We start from the raw sequence: 15808 nt of genomic DNA on the forward strand, positions 1-15808 counted from the left end.
GCTCCCTCACGGCTTGTCGTTCCCACAACTCATATCATCTTTCTTGTCAGTATTGATCTTTCTCTTCTAATAACATCTTCCACCTGTTTGGAAATTCCTACAATCCCAGTTCCTCTTCACTGCACAGTACAATGTCATCTGTAAATATCACACTCTGTGATGCATTTGCTTAGAGCTATAAGGTTAGCACATTTATCACTGTGATGAGCAAATGCCAATTTCGCACTGATTCCTTTATGGACTCTTTTTTGATCTGAGATCATCTTGAATTTACGACATATGAATTAAGAACACCCTCATTATGTACATTCCAGTAATGTACAACATTCACACATCAATGGCCACAAATTCAGCCACTGGTGTTTCCAGGTAAATCTGGGAAGGAATTCTGTATGAAATGATGAAAAGTATCTTCAAGTCTGCCAGAACTGCCCTACTATTAGGCAGAGTGAGGAAGTCACCTCCAATAATAGAAGCTGTGGAACAGCAGCATGGTACTAAAAGAGATAAATGTGTGTTAAGTGGATTGTCATATCTGAAAGTGTGGTGAAGGATGCTGTTCCATAATCACTGTTGAAGAAGGATTCAACTGCTTATCCTATTGGCTGGGAGAAGGTACCTGCTTGTTTGCTGTAGTAAAATGTTGTGGGCTGACTGTGTATTCGGTATAGGATACATTGAGATAGATAGACCAATGGTCAACAACATCTAGGGTTCTTACTATTTTCACCCTATATGAAATCAAATGAAATATGTCAGTTGTGGCTAACATTTGAACCATTAATGAACTCCATTAAAACACCTTCCTATATTCCTTATCCCTTTTCCTGGAATTTGTTTTTAGACAAAATTTAGTGTTAGTATTAGATTAACAAAACAAGACTAGATTTGCTAATGGCTATTGGCCATTCTTGCTCAAATGGAATTTCCATTTAGAGATGCATTTACTCTTCTGGCTGCTATGTGGCAGAGAAAACAACAAAATTAGTCAGTGCCTTCATGTTTTTGTGATTTCCTTAAAGGCAGCTGGTGGATCACTCCTTAAATAGAAGGTTGGACTAATAGATAGATAATATTGGGAGCCAGTGAAGGTAGTTATTCAAAAATGGCAACAGTTTTAGCCATTGAGAGAAAGTGTTGCTGTTTGTATGTGTACGTGTCCTGGTTCTATGCCTCTACAACTGTGTATTCTGGTGCAGGAAAGGTGCTGGATGAAGCTGGAGGGATGTTTGCTGTACCTTTCTTCTGCTACTGCTGAAATCTTTAGACAGCAAAGGCAGATAAATCAGTAGGGCATCAAGAAGAGAAGTCACATTTCATTGGGGGAAATGTGAGAGGGCAGCATAGTTTCTGTGGACATTTTGATCATAACATTATATTGTTATGAAACAATAAAAGCACAAGAAGTGAGGAAGGATTCACAGTATTATGCAGGGGATTATGTGAGAGGACGATAGCAGCTATGTCCCACAGCATCATTTCTGTCCTCAGTAATTGCAGACCCACCTTTGACATAGCACTTGGAAGCATAATTAGAGGAAAGAGATGTACATTTTCACAGAAATGGTGGATTGCTCCTTGAGTAATGAGGAAATTCAGGCCCAGTACAGACCAGTGCTTTACGTCTGTCTGGGGCCAATTTTAAGGTTTTGTAGGGCTGGATGTTTGCATGTGCCCAGATCTACAATCACGACACGGACACTATGGTTGCACGTGCCTGTCCATACAAGGCATGCAACAATGACATCTGTGTGGCATGGCACCCAAACAGTGCCACACCACTGTGGCACTGTTTGGGTGCCATGCCACACAGACATCATCATTGCATGCAAGCACACCAATGCCACCCCATGCGTGGCAGAAAAAGAACTTACCATAAGTGGGTTCTTTTTAATCCTATACGGAGTCCTCAGCATTTATTTGCTGCAGACTCCATCCAGGGCAAAAAGGGGTGGCATCTGGCCACCCCTTTCTGCCCGTCTGTATCCCCCCTCAGTTTCCTTACAAGAAAACTGTGACATTGACATAAGGCAGCTGCTTACCTGGCAATGAACAAACAGTACAACCATTTTTGATGCACTTCATTCTGGTGCTCAAGTTTTTTTCCTCCTTGGCTCTATTTAGTGGCTATCACTGAATACAAAGATTGGGGGGGGGGTTGAATGTTGACCCTGCCCTCAATGTCCTGCTTGTGCTAACTCCATCAGCAGCCTTATCTCATTGAGTGAGCATGGCACATGGGGGGGGGATGTCCACTGTCCACATAAGATCTGAAAGGTATTGTCTTAGACGATCGGTGCTTGCCTTTGGTTGGGAAACAAAGCAATTCACACATTCCAGTTTGGTATTAATCTCATTTTAGGAGGATTGGCAAAAATCCTCTCCCAAAAATCCTCCCAAGGAGGATGAGAATGGTGGAACCATATAATACACACTCACAACTTGTGAAGTAAGGAAGAAATTAGAAGGCAATTTTGTTGATATCCCTTATCATCAACTAATTACAGTTGATAATTTTTCAAATTGTAGTTTCTTAAGTGAAAAACTAGGTGGTTCTCTGAAAACCAACATATTTTCAGCAAAACTGTTTTTTTACTGTGGCAGAAAAGAACTTCCATAAAAAAGTTTTAAAAACAAAAATAAAAATAAACTTGTAGTTTTACTTCTTTATAGCAGTTCCAAATGGCAAAGGAGCAAATTTATCCCATACTGGAGAAATAATATGAGTTTCCTTTGCCAGTGTACCTGTTATGTTTTTGAGTTTCTTCCTTTTATTTCTCCCTTTAACTCAGACAGAGCTTTCTGAATTGGGAACTGTTGGATTTGATTCCTGAAATACTCAGCTTTTTGCAGATTGCCTGAATATAGCAGGTGTTTGCAAGTTCTTTGCTGGCATTTCTTTTGTATGCCTTTCCAAAACATTTCAGTGCTGTCACAGCTCTTGGTGTACAACCAGGCTTAGGCATTTAAACAGCCATGTACAATAACTAAAACCCAGTTATTGCTTGCACCCCGACAGGATGGTTCCTCAATAGGGGCAGATGGAACAGTCCCTTCTCACCTGCCACAGCTGTCCAGATGCCCCAAAACCCAGGCCTCTTTTTACCCCATCTTCCCAGCAAGTAACAATATACTTCATAACAAAAATGCATTTATCCAGCAGAAGATGTTTTAAATTGTGAGAAACAAATATGTGTGTATTTGGGTTGCCCCAAATGCAGTGGGGGTGACAATGATTCTTCTAGTTTTGGAAAATAAGTGAGCATGAATGCACATTTATGGTGTGTGTATTCAACAGCAGGTGTGTGTGTGTGTGGGGGGGATTACTGCAATGCAGTTTATGGGGGACTATTTGTGAAGAGCATTTAGAAACTTCAGCTGGTCCAAAGAGCTACAGCCAGATTGCTGATAGGTTCTGATTACAGGAAAGATACATTTCTCATGTTGTAACAGCTCCACTGGCTGCTAGTTTGTTTCTGGGCTGGTTCAAAGGCTGATTATGACTTACAAAGCCCTATGTAGCTCAACTTCTTGCTCATCGGAGGACAATATCTTTCAAATCATTTGAGATGTGATGAAGAGTGCTGATGGACATAATGCCCCAGCCTTGACTCTTGAAAACACGATCAGGGCTGTCGTTGACAGAGAGACTTGGAGATCTCTCATTCATAGGGTCAACAGAATTCAATGTTGACCTGATGGTAAATAACAACAGTGAGTTAGGGGAAATCACTAGAAAAATGGAACTCATTATAAATTATATAATGAGTTAATCCGTCAATTCATTTCAAGCTCTGGAAACAACATGGCAAAAGACAAAGTAAATGAGGGGCACTGATTGCTCAGTGTTGACAGTATGAGCTGTAGAGTTTGTCCTAACATATATTTCTTGGTCTAGCTTTACCACAAATTATACTACCACTCCAAGCTGGCTCTATTATGCATGCCAGCACAAGCTCAAGAAGCAAGTGTTTTCCCCCCTTGACAGTAGTCCAATCAAGGTGGTAGAAAATAGTAGAATCAGAAGAGTTGAGGTGTGTGTGGTATTATTCATAAATGGTCAAACAAGTCCAGTAATTAAAAGGCAGATTAATGATACATTTCAGTAAGGCAACAAATGCAACATACTAGATATTTACATCCATCCACCAAATGTAACACAGTAAAATATGGCATTGATGCCTTTTTAAATGAAACTGTGCATCGAGACTAAAGGAATGAAGATCTCTTGCTCTGTATGAGTGAAAGCAAGCCATATGCTTTCAAGTTTCATTTTTAACCAGCGCTGCTGCAATACTCTAGTAGCTTGTTAGCCTCCTACTTTTGTTACCTGCCAGGTTTGGCAGTACAGGGAAAGTTGACAGGTATCACACAGGCCACAATACATACCACATGTCACAGGTCAGAGTCACATTTTGTACAAATCATGGTATCAGTTTATCCATTTAGTTTGATCAACTTCATCCCCTTCAAACGATTTAGCATTAAAATTAAACAAATCTGCTTTTGCTTCAGTTGCAGCTCATTTTATACATAATTTGTGTGAGTGTTTGTGTGTGTGAGTATTTTCTATTTTGGGGGAAGGGGTAGAAAGAACTGTAAAAGATCTCATAGTGTAAAAGAGCCATCTCAATCCCATGATACTCTCAAACAGTATCTAGAATGCAATTAATATTTATGAAGCAAATCAGAAGTGAGATGCATAATGAAAATAGGAATGTTTTTGTTGTATTGCACAGTGATCCCTGTCGTAAGAACAAGTTTCTCTAAAAGAAATGGAAAAAAAGGACAACTATGTGACAAGAATTCTGACATTTCTTATATATAATTAATAGTGGCACTGGGAAGAAGAAGAAAAAGCCTACCTTTGAATGTTGCTGTAAATTTTAAAGGAGTTCCTATTTGTCTGAAATACTTCCTTTGAATTCTTTTCACCTGGAACAAAAGAATACAAATGATTTCATTTATATGAAAACAAATTTATATTAGAAAAATTTCTCCTTTGTGTTTAGGAATATTATATTTTTTTAACAAAAACTTGAAGGACAGTAAGCTGTCTCCTCACTGTCACATCAACAAACATATTTAGCCACAATAATGCACATTTCAAATATTTTGTGTATAATATATAATATGCACTATCTGAGTTCAGAATTCTAAACCTTGACATGTGAAAATAGGTTTAGTGACAAATAGACATGTAGTGCCCCTTTATTGTGTTAGATGGAACCAAATTATCTCTGTATGGCCCTTCATTATAGTTTTTGATGTTCTGGAAAAGTTCATTTTAAATTTATTTACTGATTGTCTCAATATTTTATATCTACAACCAGAACGAAAACTGGAATACAGTGCTGAAAGTACTCCTGTAGGGACTTCATGTGATGCACTCTATTTGCAATGTTATGCTGTTTTTCATGCTGTTTTTAGTAGAAATAAAACTACTTATTTTTTTAGCAAAAAAGAATAGGGCTTATCAGCAGTATTCAGCACCATCCTGTAGAGCTGACTATCAGAAGGGACCAGCAGCACTGCTAGCCTTCCCAGTTACAGTCAGGATCACACTTTCCCTACATATCCACTGATAAACATAATTGACTAGCATTACCAAATAGGTTTGCCCAACTTACGAGGCCGGCCTGGTTGCTATGTGTGAATGGGGGGGGGGCATCATCAGAGGGTTGCTAGGCCCGGCCAAGTCCTGGCATGTCATGTGCCGGACCGGCTGGGCTCTGATTGGCCCACAGGGAGGAAGGGGAGGTACTTCCTCTCCCCGGTGCTGTGACTATGACTCCCCGGGGGTACCAGGGAGAAGAAGTGCTGCATGACTGGCTGCACTGCATCAGGCAGCGCAGCTGATTGGTGCAGGGGCCAGGGGAGGCAGAACCTCTGCCTTTTCTTGGCCGCTGATCGGACAGGTGGCTTATTTAAGGCCACATGGCACCGGCAGTCAGCATCATTCCAACCCAACTCTTCCTGCCCTCCCGCCCTCTGTGGGATTTTTGGCTGTGCTGTCACAACTTTTCAGGGCAGTAGCATAGGCCTTGGATCTAGTGGGCATTGTTTCCAGGGCTATGTAGCACTGTTTAGAGAGTCCTTCAGGGACCCAGGAGGACTGGGAGCATGCAGTGTTGCTATTGTGGGGCCAGCATCAATTCAGCATCTCCCAATGACTAGGGACAGAGAAATGAACATGCGATCAACTGGTTACATGAATTGCTGAAGGGCGTTTAACCGGTTGCCCACCAGGAGCCCTGGTGGCACAGTGGTTAAATGCCTGTACTGCAGCCACTCACTCACAGCCCATAAGGTTGCAAGTTCAATACCAGTCAAGGGTTCAAGCTTGACTCAGGCTTGCATCCTTCCAAGGTTGCTAAAATGAGTACCCAGATTAGCTTAAATTAGCTTAAATTTTGTAAACTGCTTAGGGAATGCTTAAGTGCACTGATAAGCAGTAGAGAAATGTACTTGATATTGCTATGTCATCCCGAAGCTTGGCCATGACCAACCAGGGGTTGATTGATGACAGACACATACCTCATGGTTTGTGGGCCAACCCTACTTCACAGTTGTTAAATGTAAATAAAGTTGTGGCCTTTTCCTTCCCAATTTTCATCTTCATTATGGTGACTCCTCTCCATGGCAATGCAGCTTCACTTCTAAGTGACCTATTTCAATGTACTCCCACTTTGTTTATTTATTTACTTAGTTATTTATTTTGCTGCACAGGAAAAACTCACTCCAATAATATGTGCACTTTTGAAAAATATGCATAGAAAAATTCATTCATTAAAAATGTGTACCAACAAATATTTATCACCAGGTGAATGCATGCAAAAATATTGTGTATAATTTTAATGATACACAGAAATATACACATTTTTGAGAAAGACAGTTGCAATGCCCCCCCCCCCAACTCACCAGCACCACCTTTAAAATATACACAGAGATTGCATAGAATCAGCATCAAGTTTGGAAAAGGAGAAAATTTGTGGAAAGAAACTTTACAGAACTTCACATTATTAGTGTCAATAAGGCCAGAGACATTGCTGTATTTAATGACTTTTTACATTTTAGATATAGGCAAGACCATGCTTTAAATGTAAAGTACATGTAGGGATGAAATCTAAAGATACATGAAACAGTCAAATTATTCATTTATTATCTTATAGCCTCCATTTCCACTTACAAGTGGAAGAAAGCTTGCAAAGACCTCTTCCTATACCATTTGCTCTTTTAGACAATCCTGTGAGATATACAAGACTAATGGATAGTTTCTAGTTCACTGTAACCTGGTGCTATTGACAGTTTAGTAGGAATTTGTCCTAGACTTCCTCCAAATTTGCAATGACTCTGGAATAAGGATGGCAAATCTTGATTTTTCTAATTCCTGGCAACTGTGAAGATCTGTTTTAGCCCTGTACCTTACAGACACTTGGGGCAGTTTTTTCATGAAAATTATTCAGCTTGCCTAAAAAAACTGCAGAGTTTTCCAAAAACTGCACATCTTGGAAACTGAAAATTATGCAATATTCAAAGTGGCAAAGTCTGTAGCTTCAGTCACCCCAGATTGCTTTCCTGCCACATAACATTTGAGTTGTACAACATTCAAACTAACAAAGGCTGCAACCATGATGTTTCAGTTATGTCATTACCATACTTTCCTATGAAGAAAAAGACAGACTGCATGACATCACATTTGCTGCAAATTCACCCCAATTTCTACTCCATAATTGGAAAGCTTTCTGAGGCAGAAAAGTAACATCATTGAAACCTTGCTCCAGGATATTCTCAACCACTCTTTTCAACCAGTGGATTAGAGACCTCCCCCCCCCCCCCCCCCCCCCCCCCCCCCCCCAAACATTTCCCAAAGAGGTAAAGAGAGAACAACTATCTCACAGATTTATGCATTCGTATTTATGGTTCTATATGCACTCCTAGGACTTGCATGAGAAAAGCTCTTCAATTTTGCGGATACAAACATATAAAAGCAGATTTAGATCCATATGCTGTTCTAGCTGGAAGCAATTGGATGATTAAAATCAGGGCAATGTCAGTACTAAATAAACAAAAATTGCCTCTCACTATTTCCTGACTGCAGACAAATTCATTTTTAATGGAAGTGGGGAGGAAGAGGAGGAGGGGAGAGATTTACTCCATCCTCTCTGAAACTGCCTGCACTGAACCACACTTGGACTTTTCCATTAGGCAAACAATACTGAATTTTTCTCTAACACTTAAAGAAACCAGGTTTTAAAGGGTAAAACACCTTCCCTGTTTTCATTTTTAAAAGTCTTCACTTTATACCAACCCAAAATGACTTTACATCCAAACAAAAAAAACACCCGATTCATGCTCTACACAGTTGTTAACAGCATAGTGGTAAGAGGATACTGTATGGATTCTTGACAGAGCTGTAAGAAACAAAGGAAAAGAAACTGTGGAAGTGTTAGCTGAGGGTAAGGTTATAGTGCACACAGTGTTCAAATAATGTGTATAGCACAATAAATGTAATTACACCAGGTTGGTTCAGGGGGAGACAGTGGTAGCAACTTGCAGCTCATAGTGGAAAGAAAATGGTGGCTTCAAACTTCAAACTGCTGGCTTACTGTTCCTTGAATGCATGGCTTCTGAGGGACCACAAAGCCAAGACAATAAGGAAAGTATGACATGAACTGCCATCTTGCAATAGGACAAATAATTCTCCAAATCTTATACTGCCCTGGTTCCATGGACCTCGGGAAGCCAGACATTTAAAGAATCAACATCCTTACATCCATTTTCTGCCTGCTGTTTTCTCCCTTCTTTTTACTCCTTCTGCTCCAACTTTTAGCTCTACAATCTATGTAATTATTCTAGTGGAGCCTACAACAACTTGTTGCATGTTTCAATGGTATCTTTTGGCTGTGGAAAAATCCACACAAGGGTGGTGTCTGTATTCTGGCCCCCATGGTGCCCAACTTTCCCCCGTTCCCTGGGTGAATGTGATGCAGATGGCTGTTTGCATACATGTCCTGTAATGCCACTTGAAGTGGCTGCAGCATCGGCAAGTCATCCACTCTGAGGGCAGAACCTTGTCCTGACCTCAGAGTGAATGACTTGTTGTAGTGGCTGCTGTGTTGGGTAGCACAGCAGGAAACATATATGAACAGCTGCCAAGAATCACAGTAAAGGGCTCCTGATTGTCCCAGAAGTACTAGAGCAAAAGGAGAGTTGTTTTATTCTGTTACAAGGAGTTATGCCCCAGTTTTACTGCTGAACTAGCAGAATGTCATCTGAACTGTTCACACCAGAACCCAGGATTTGAGCTGTGTGTCATCCGGACTCCTCGTTGTGAGGATGGGGGGGATTATGTTTTCTTTGCTCCATTCAGATAGGGCAGAAGACAAGTATAGACAATAACAAATAAATATGAACTAGTCTGCCATATGATTGCCAGAAAGATGTCTACACATTGTTTTGGTAGCTAAAGAATCCACAATATGTACTTTTTTGGTACCTTTGGCCTGATACAGACGGGAGATTAGTGGCGCCCTCTCAACAAACTACGGTTAGATGAAGCTGGGCATTTGCATGCCCAGTAGCCCTAGTCTGCTAGGAGGTCACCATCATGGCTTGCCCCTGTCTACACAGGCAGCGCCATCATGGCATGAGCATGGTGTAATCCCCAAACTGCACTTTCCAGAAGTGACACGATAGGGGAGCGTGAATGCACCAATTGCACCCTTCCAGGAAGCTGCTGATGGCAGCTTCTTTTTGCGAGGCTGCTCGTCTGTCGAGCCCCTTTAATTTAAATCTATGTCTAGGGCTATTTCCTAGGTATCAAATGCATCAAACACATGGGAAATACCATTGCCACTCTTCTGTCAGCATGGTGTGATCCTTCAGTTCTAAGTTGTATGCAGCTTAAACAGAGACTCCCTGAACATGAAGAAAGTTGCATGCAGATGAGGCTACATTTTCTAAGGACAATCATTTAAAGTGACAAGGGCTTAATCTTAAACACACTGTTACTAAAGTGTTGGGAAATATGGAATAGATACAAGAGCTAATTAGCACTTGAGCTTTCCTCTCCAAGAGACCTCTGGAATAAAATATGGTAATATTTGTCTTTTTCTCCCCTATGTAGCCCTCAGAGCCTTTAATCTTTGCATATCATATATGCTTCTGAATCTTGCTGCAGGGTGTTTAAGCAGAGAAAGGACATTTTTCAGCCCAATCTTTTTTTTTTTTTTTTTGCAAATTTCACACATCTTTTAGACATACATTTTAAGTATGCCTTTAAAAAAGAGGGAGGAGTAGAACCTCGTAATAAAATTGGAAACACATAAAAGAACAAAGTAATAAAATGCAATCAATAAAATCAACTTGTGAAGCAATCTACACAATGCTACATATATACAGAAGACTTCACACATGTAAGATGCATGAGTGCCCAGCCTTGTTGGGGGCAACTGGCTTACACATTGTAAACTGCTTAGGGAGTGCTAGTTCACCGATAAGCAATATAGAGATGTACTGTCTATTGCGATTCTGTGAGTAGGTTGGAAGGAATCCAACCAAATGTAAACCCTCTTAAATCCTCCCTGTTTTTCGTTTTTCTTTTTTTGGAGTGGGTGAATTAAGCATCACACCATAGCATTCCCAGTGGAGTCGCTGCAACTAAAATGTGCTTAATTTGGCTCATGATGCCTTTTAATTTATCTGAATTTACTATAATTTCCATTATTTATTTATTTCATTTATATGCTGCCTTTCTTCCTGGAGCCACCCAATGTGGCTCACAGGCAAAACATTTAAAATCTCAATAAAATTCAATACCCAATATAAAACCACATAAAAATATACAAAAGTTAAAAACAAACTAAAAACCCACCTGCTCCATATGGTTTGATTAAACAGAGATGAATGTATTCATATTTCATTGTGAATCTACAAGATTTTACATTTTCCAAGCCTTAACACAAACTTCAGTACAATTAGTAGTAAAATAAAAAAAAAATCAGTATTTGTTTGGAGTTTGTTGTGCAAGTCAACTAAAAATGCATGCAAAAATATATACATTTGAAGCAGCCTAAAGTATAAAGTAAATAAATTTGGAAGTTTGTAGAGTACAAAATGACATATTCAGTTGGGAAAAAAATACTTTAAAACATGTGCAGTTGAAAATGTGCACAGAAAAATGTATTTGCAGTAAAATGCACTCCTTTTGAAAATTACACATGAAGATGCAAACAAATATTTGTGTAGTTTGGAAATAAAATCATTTAAAAAAAAACATGATGGAATGAATTTAACAGCAGGAAGAAGAGAATTACAAGACTTAGATGTTCTGAGTTACTGTGGCTGTAAACGGAGTCCACAACATCTTTCACATCCATGGTTATACTGTGCCTCCAATTGCCAGTACTGCTTTTGGAAGTGTATTCATTTATGATTCATTCCTTAAGTGATTCATTCATTTATAGTTCCAGCTTCATGTTCCTAAAGTATGGGTTGAAATAAATTAAACAAAACTGTTCCAGGCCAAGCAATGGATAGAACTGAAACTCTTCTATATAAAGTACAGTTGAATGCTTGTGATGTTCAAGGCTGTATCATTAGAGGAATTGCAGTTTTCAAGGAGAAATATGCTTACGATCACCTAATGTCAAGTGGGCTAGTGTGATTCATTAAGCAGATATTCTCAAATTCAGTTTGTAAGAGGTTTGATAGTCTTTCTTTCACTTATACCCTGCTTATTTATGAATTGGAATCAATGAAACCCAACAAAAGAGCAAATTGCAATATATATTCAAAGTAATTTTTAAAAATACATCCCAATAAAATTCAAGAGATGACAACAGCACAGCTACAAATAAAGAGTCAAACTGCATACTAAGGACTGAAAGTAAAAAAAAAACGTACTGGAAGACATGGTTTACTGTAGATCTAAATGTAGACAGAGAAAGTGAGTGAATGATCGTTAATGTGCCATTTAAGACTTCAGTGGTCACGGCAGTCATCTTGAAGTAGGTTTGGAAAGAAATACATAGCCAATAAGGGTTGTGTAAGACTTAAATATTGCAGTCTTTGAACTTTGTTTAATAATCCTGGCAGAAGTGATTTGGACCAGCTGAACTTCATGAACTGTCCTCAAGGGCAGCTCCCACAGATAGCATTGCAATAGTCTATTCTCATGGTCAATAGGAGTTACATATTCCCTAGGAAAAGATACAGCCAGTGAGCCTGCCAGCATCAGCAAATAAGAACTACAAGACACTGCCACTGCCCTAATCCAACATTCTCTCCCCAGCAGTTTTTCCTTATTCTCCTTTATGGATATAGAAAAGACACTGTCCTTAGGAGAGGCATTAGTTTTTAATTTATAGAGTTCACTTTATCTCTTCTTGTTAGCCAAGAAAAACACACATAGGGATTGTCTGCATTGGCAAAATAAAGTGGCTTCAAACCAACTTGGACCCTACCTGTTTAGAAAACATATGGTGCCAAACTGGGTGGAAACTGACACAAAATGTGCTCTGGAGCTAAAAACCAGAATAAAAACAAGCTCTGATACTTTGTTTTAACATATAAAATGTGCAGCATGGCATGAGTGTAGGAATGTGTGAAGGCCGGGGCAGCATATAGAAGCCATCTGGAGCTTGCACCCTGGGACTGGTGAGACACAGCTGCTGGTGCCATTGTTCACCATACAGTATTTTTTAAGTGAGCATACAGGTGGACAAGTGGCCAGCTGCACTATCTACCCATTGCACCATTGAGCTGTCACACACTACAGGATGTGACAGTACAACAAACACAACAAGTCACTAATAATACAATGGATGTAATTAAAACATACACAAACCAAACAGTCTAACAGAGGGTCATGATGTGAAAGGGGGCAAAGGAGACATGTATGAAGGGTCTTCATGATTATGATTTGCCAGTGTATCACTGGGTGCACCAATGCACTGTATGAGTGATGTATCACTCATGTGACTGTGTGGCTGGTCACACAGGACATCCAGCTGGGCAGGGAGGTAATTGCTGTTCTTAGGTGGTGTGTTCGTATGATGGTAAGCAAGCATGGGGGAAAGCAAAATAAAACCGCCAAGAAGTGTGGTTTGATGCTATGTGATATGAGCTGCCCATGGGTGTTCAGTCTGCCAGGATTGGTCTGGTTTTTATTGTCCATATGCTCAGCACTATAATTTCATTATATGAAATATCCTTCTACTTGCTATAATTAATTTTGACTGCTTGTAATCCCATTCCCTCCAACATTTCATAGATGAAAATTTGGACATATTTGACCAACCAATATCAGAATGAGGTCATGATGGTCAAAGTTATCAATGATGAAGAATACATGCTAGGAAATATTCTGGTTTGCTTTTGCCCAAGTATTGTGAAATACCACACTCCTCTCCTCTCTTCTCCTCTCCTCTCCGCCCTGAACAGGAATGGAAAGAATATTTGAAAGTTTAAAAAAATGATTTAAAAGCATGGATTTTTTTCTTCCAAATATCGAGAAACCCTGATAAGAAGAATCTTGGATTGATGAAAATCTTCACAGTTCAATATGTATTCTGAGAAAATTTGCATGTGGTTAAAAACAGTTTTCCATGCATATTTTCTGTGCAGGAAAAAGCATTTTCTGTGGAAATGCAATATGGCTTCCTGCACCAAAAATGCTGCAAATGCAGATATGCCACAAAAAACCTACACATTTGTTTTTTTTAACTGAAAACAGTTTTCTGAGTGCATGAAACAGCTTTTCATTCACCTGAGATAATATTTCTATAAAGAAAATATTATGTTCATCAGAGAAAATGCTGTTTCCTATACCAAAAATGTTGCTTTAATTTTGTGCAGAATAAGACCCAAATTATGAATAGACTTCAAAAATTGCATGGTTTTCAAAATCCTTCTTGCAGCAGGAAGAGAATTGCTAAAATTACTCATTGCTTCCTTTAAGAAGAAACTTTCTGAATAATTGCATATGGGATGGCAGCTGGGTGGGAAGAGGGAGGTAATTGCTATCCTGGTATTTTGATCACAGTTTGTATCAATGGATGTAAGCTGGAAAGAAAGTGGGACACTTTAAAAGCAGGACTGCTCAGGTGCATGATCAATGAATTACAACCCATTCTGGACAATAATGCTCCTCTTTCTAGGACTCTTGGTGACAAACCTTTACTTGCCTATAGACAGCCTCCAAACCTCAAACAGGTCCTTACCTACAGGATTACACACAACACAGATGTGGACACTGGTACAAAGCCTTACCATCAACCAAGATGCTAACTCTGCCCGCACATTTATTCAGGGAATGTCACCTCAAGACCTAATGACATCACCCATATATTTGGGGGACTTTCACATGCTCATCATCCACTGTGATTTATGTCATACTATGTCAGCAATGCTCTTCAATATCCTATGTCAGGCAAACTGGCCTGTCCCTGCACCAGAGAATAAATGGACATAAATCAAACACTAGGAATGGGAATACAGAAAAACTGGTGGCAGAAAATTTCAATCTCCCTGGGCATTCCATCTCAGACCTCAGAACAGTGGTCATTGAACAAAAGAACACCAATAAGCAAAGAAAAACATAAGAACTGGAAATTTTCCACAGAGCACAGTCCATCAACAATGGGTTGAACAAAGATAATGATTTCCTGACATACTGCACACATTTCAATACTATCTAACCCCCATCTTCATGAAGGCAACCTTAACCTGTTCATCATATCACTCTATTGCCCATATTCCACTGCCTTTGTTCACCAATGACCATTGTTAAAACAGGACTTGCCACTTGATTTCCATACATAAAAGTTTTTTTTCTTTTTCCTTTATTTATTTATGATATTTATACCCTGCCCTTCAGCCCTAAAGGCTCTCAGAGTAGCTTACAATTAGTATTATTTTAGATTAGACAGTTCCCTGCCTTCAGGCTTAAAATCTAAAAAGACATGACACAAAAGGAGAAGGGAATGATGGTGGGGAAGGAGATCCAGTGGTTCTCTCTCTCTCTCTCTCTCTCTCTCTCTCTCTCTCTCTCACCATGGCAGATGGACTGGAGGGAGGGCCCTTCTTACTCTAGCTAGCCCTGATAGAGTTGGTCCTGCCTTTTCACTCCCTCCCAGGCTGGTTGATTTTGAATTTAAATTGACAGTCTCACATAATAATGGCATATATAGGTCTGCCCCTGGCTTTCCACTACACCAGTGCATCATTTAAGTCTACAAAAGCTCATGCTGCCAACTTCTTTCTTTCAGTTAGTCTCAATGGTCCTAAAAGATCTTTCTACATACTAATCCAATTAATGTTTGTCACCTACAAAGCTTCATTCCCTAATTCTGGCACAATCTAATCAACTTGGTTCCTACTTCTACTGATTATTCCTTCTCTTAGAAAACAGCAGAGTCAGAAGAGTCAGGCAAACAATCCATCAGTTGTAGAGCACCTATTTTAGATACTCAATCTGGATAAAAATGAAAATTTTGTGTAGTAGCTTCTCAGAGTTTAGCTGGCCTGACAAAAGATAGAAGGCAGTATTTTGATTGTTGTTTTGTGCTTTCAAGTCATTTCTAATTCATGGCATCCTTAAAACAAACCTATCATAGGATTTTCTTGGCAATATTTGTTCAGAGGAGGCTTATCAAATTGCCATTGCCTTCCATTGAAGCTGAGAGCACATGACATGCCCAAGATTACACAGTGGGTTTCATGGCTCAGCAGGAAATTGAACCCTGGTCTGCAGAGTCATAGTTCAGCACTCAAAACCACTATGCCATGTTGACCCTCCTAGTTG

At 39.6% G+C, this 15808-nt stretch overlaps 1 protein-coding gene across 2 annotated transcripts in view; it reads right to left on the reverse strand.

The window, feature by feature from the left end:
- The window catches only part of CDH18 (cadherin 18), a 586652-nt gene extending 581722 nt beyond the window's left edge, over window positions 1-4930 (reverse strand). Inside the window, exon 1 of one of the 2 annotated variants that reach the window (XM_042465610.1) lies at window positions 4866-4930. The gene's annotated coding sequence lies outside the window, so the exon portion shown is untranslated. The remainder of the gene's footprint in view (window positions 1-4865) is intronic. The other variant, XM_042465611.1, reaches the window with a different exon arrangement.
- Between the last annotated feature and the right edge of the window lie 10878 nt (window positions 4931-15808).

The sequence above is a fragment of the Sceloporus undulatus genome, chromosome 4 (assembly GCF_019175285.1).
Source record: "Sceloporus undulatus isolate JIND9_A2432 ecotype Alabama chromosome 4, SceUnd_v1.1, whole genome shotgun sequence".
Lineage (NCBI taxonomy): Eukaryota > Metazoa > Chordata > Lepidosauria > Squamata > Phrynosomatidae > Sceloporus > Sceloporus undulatus.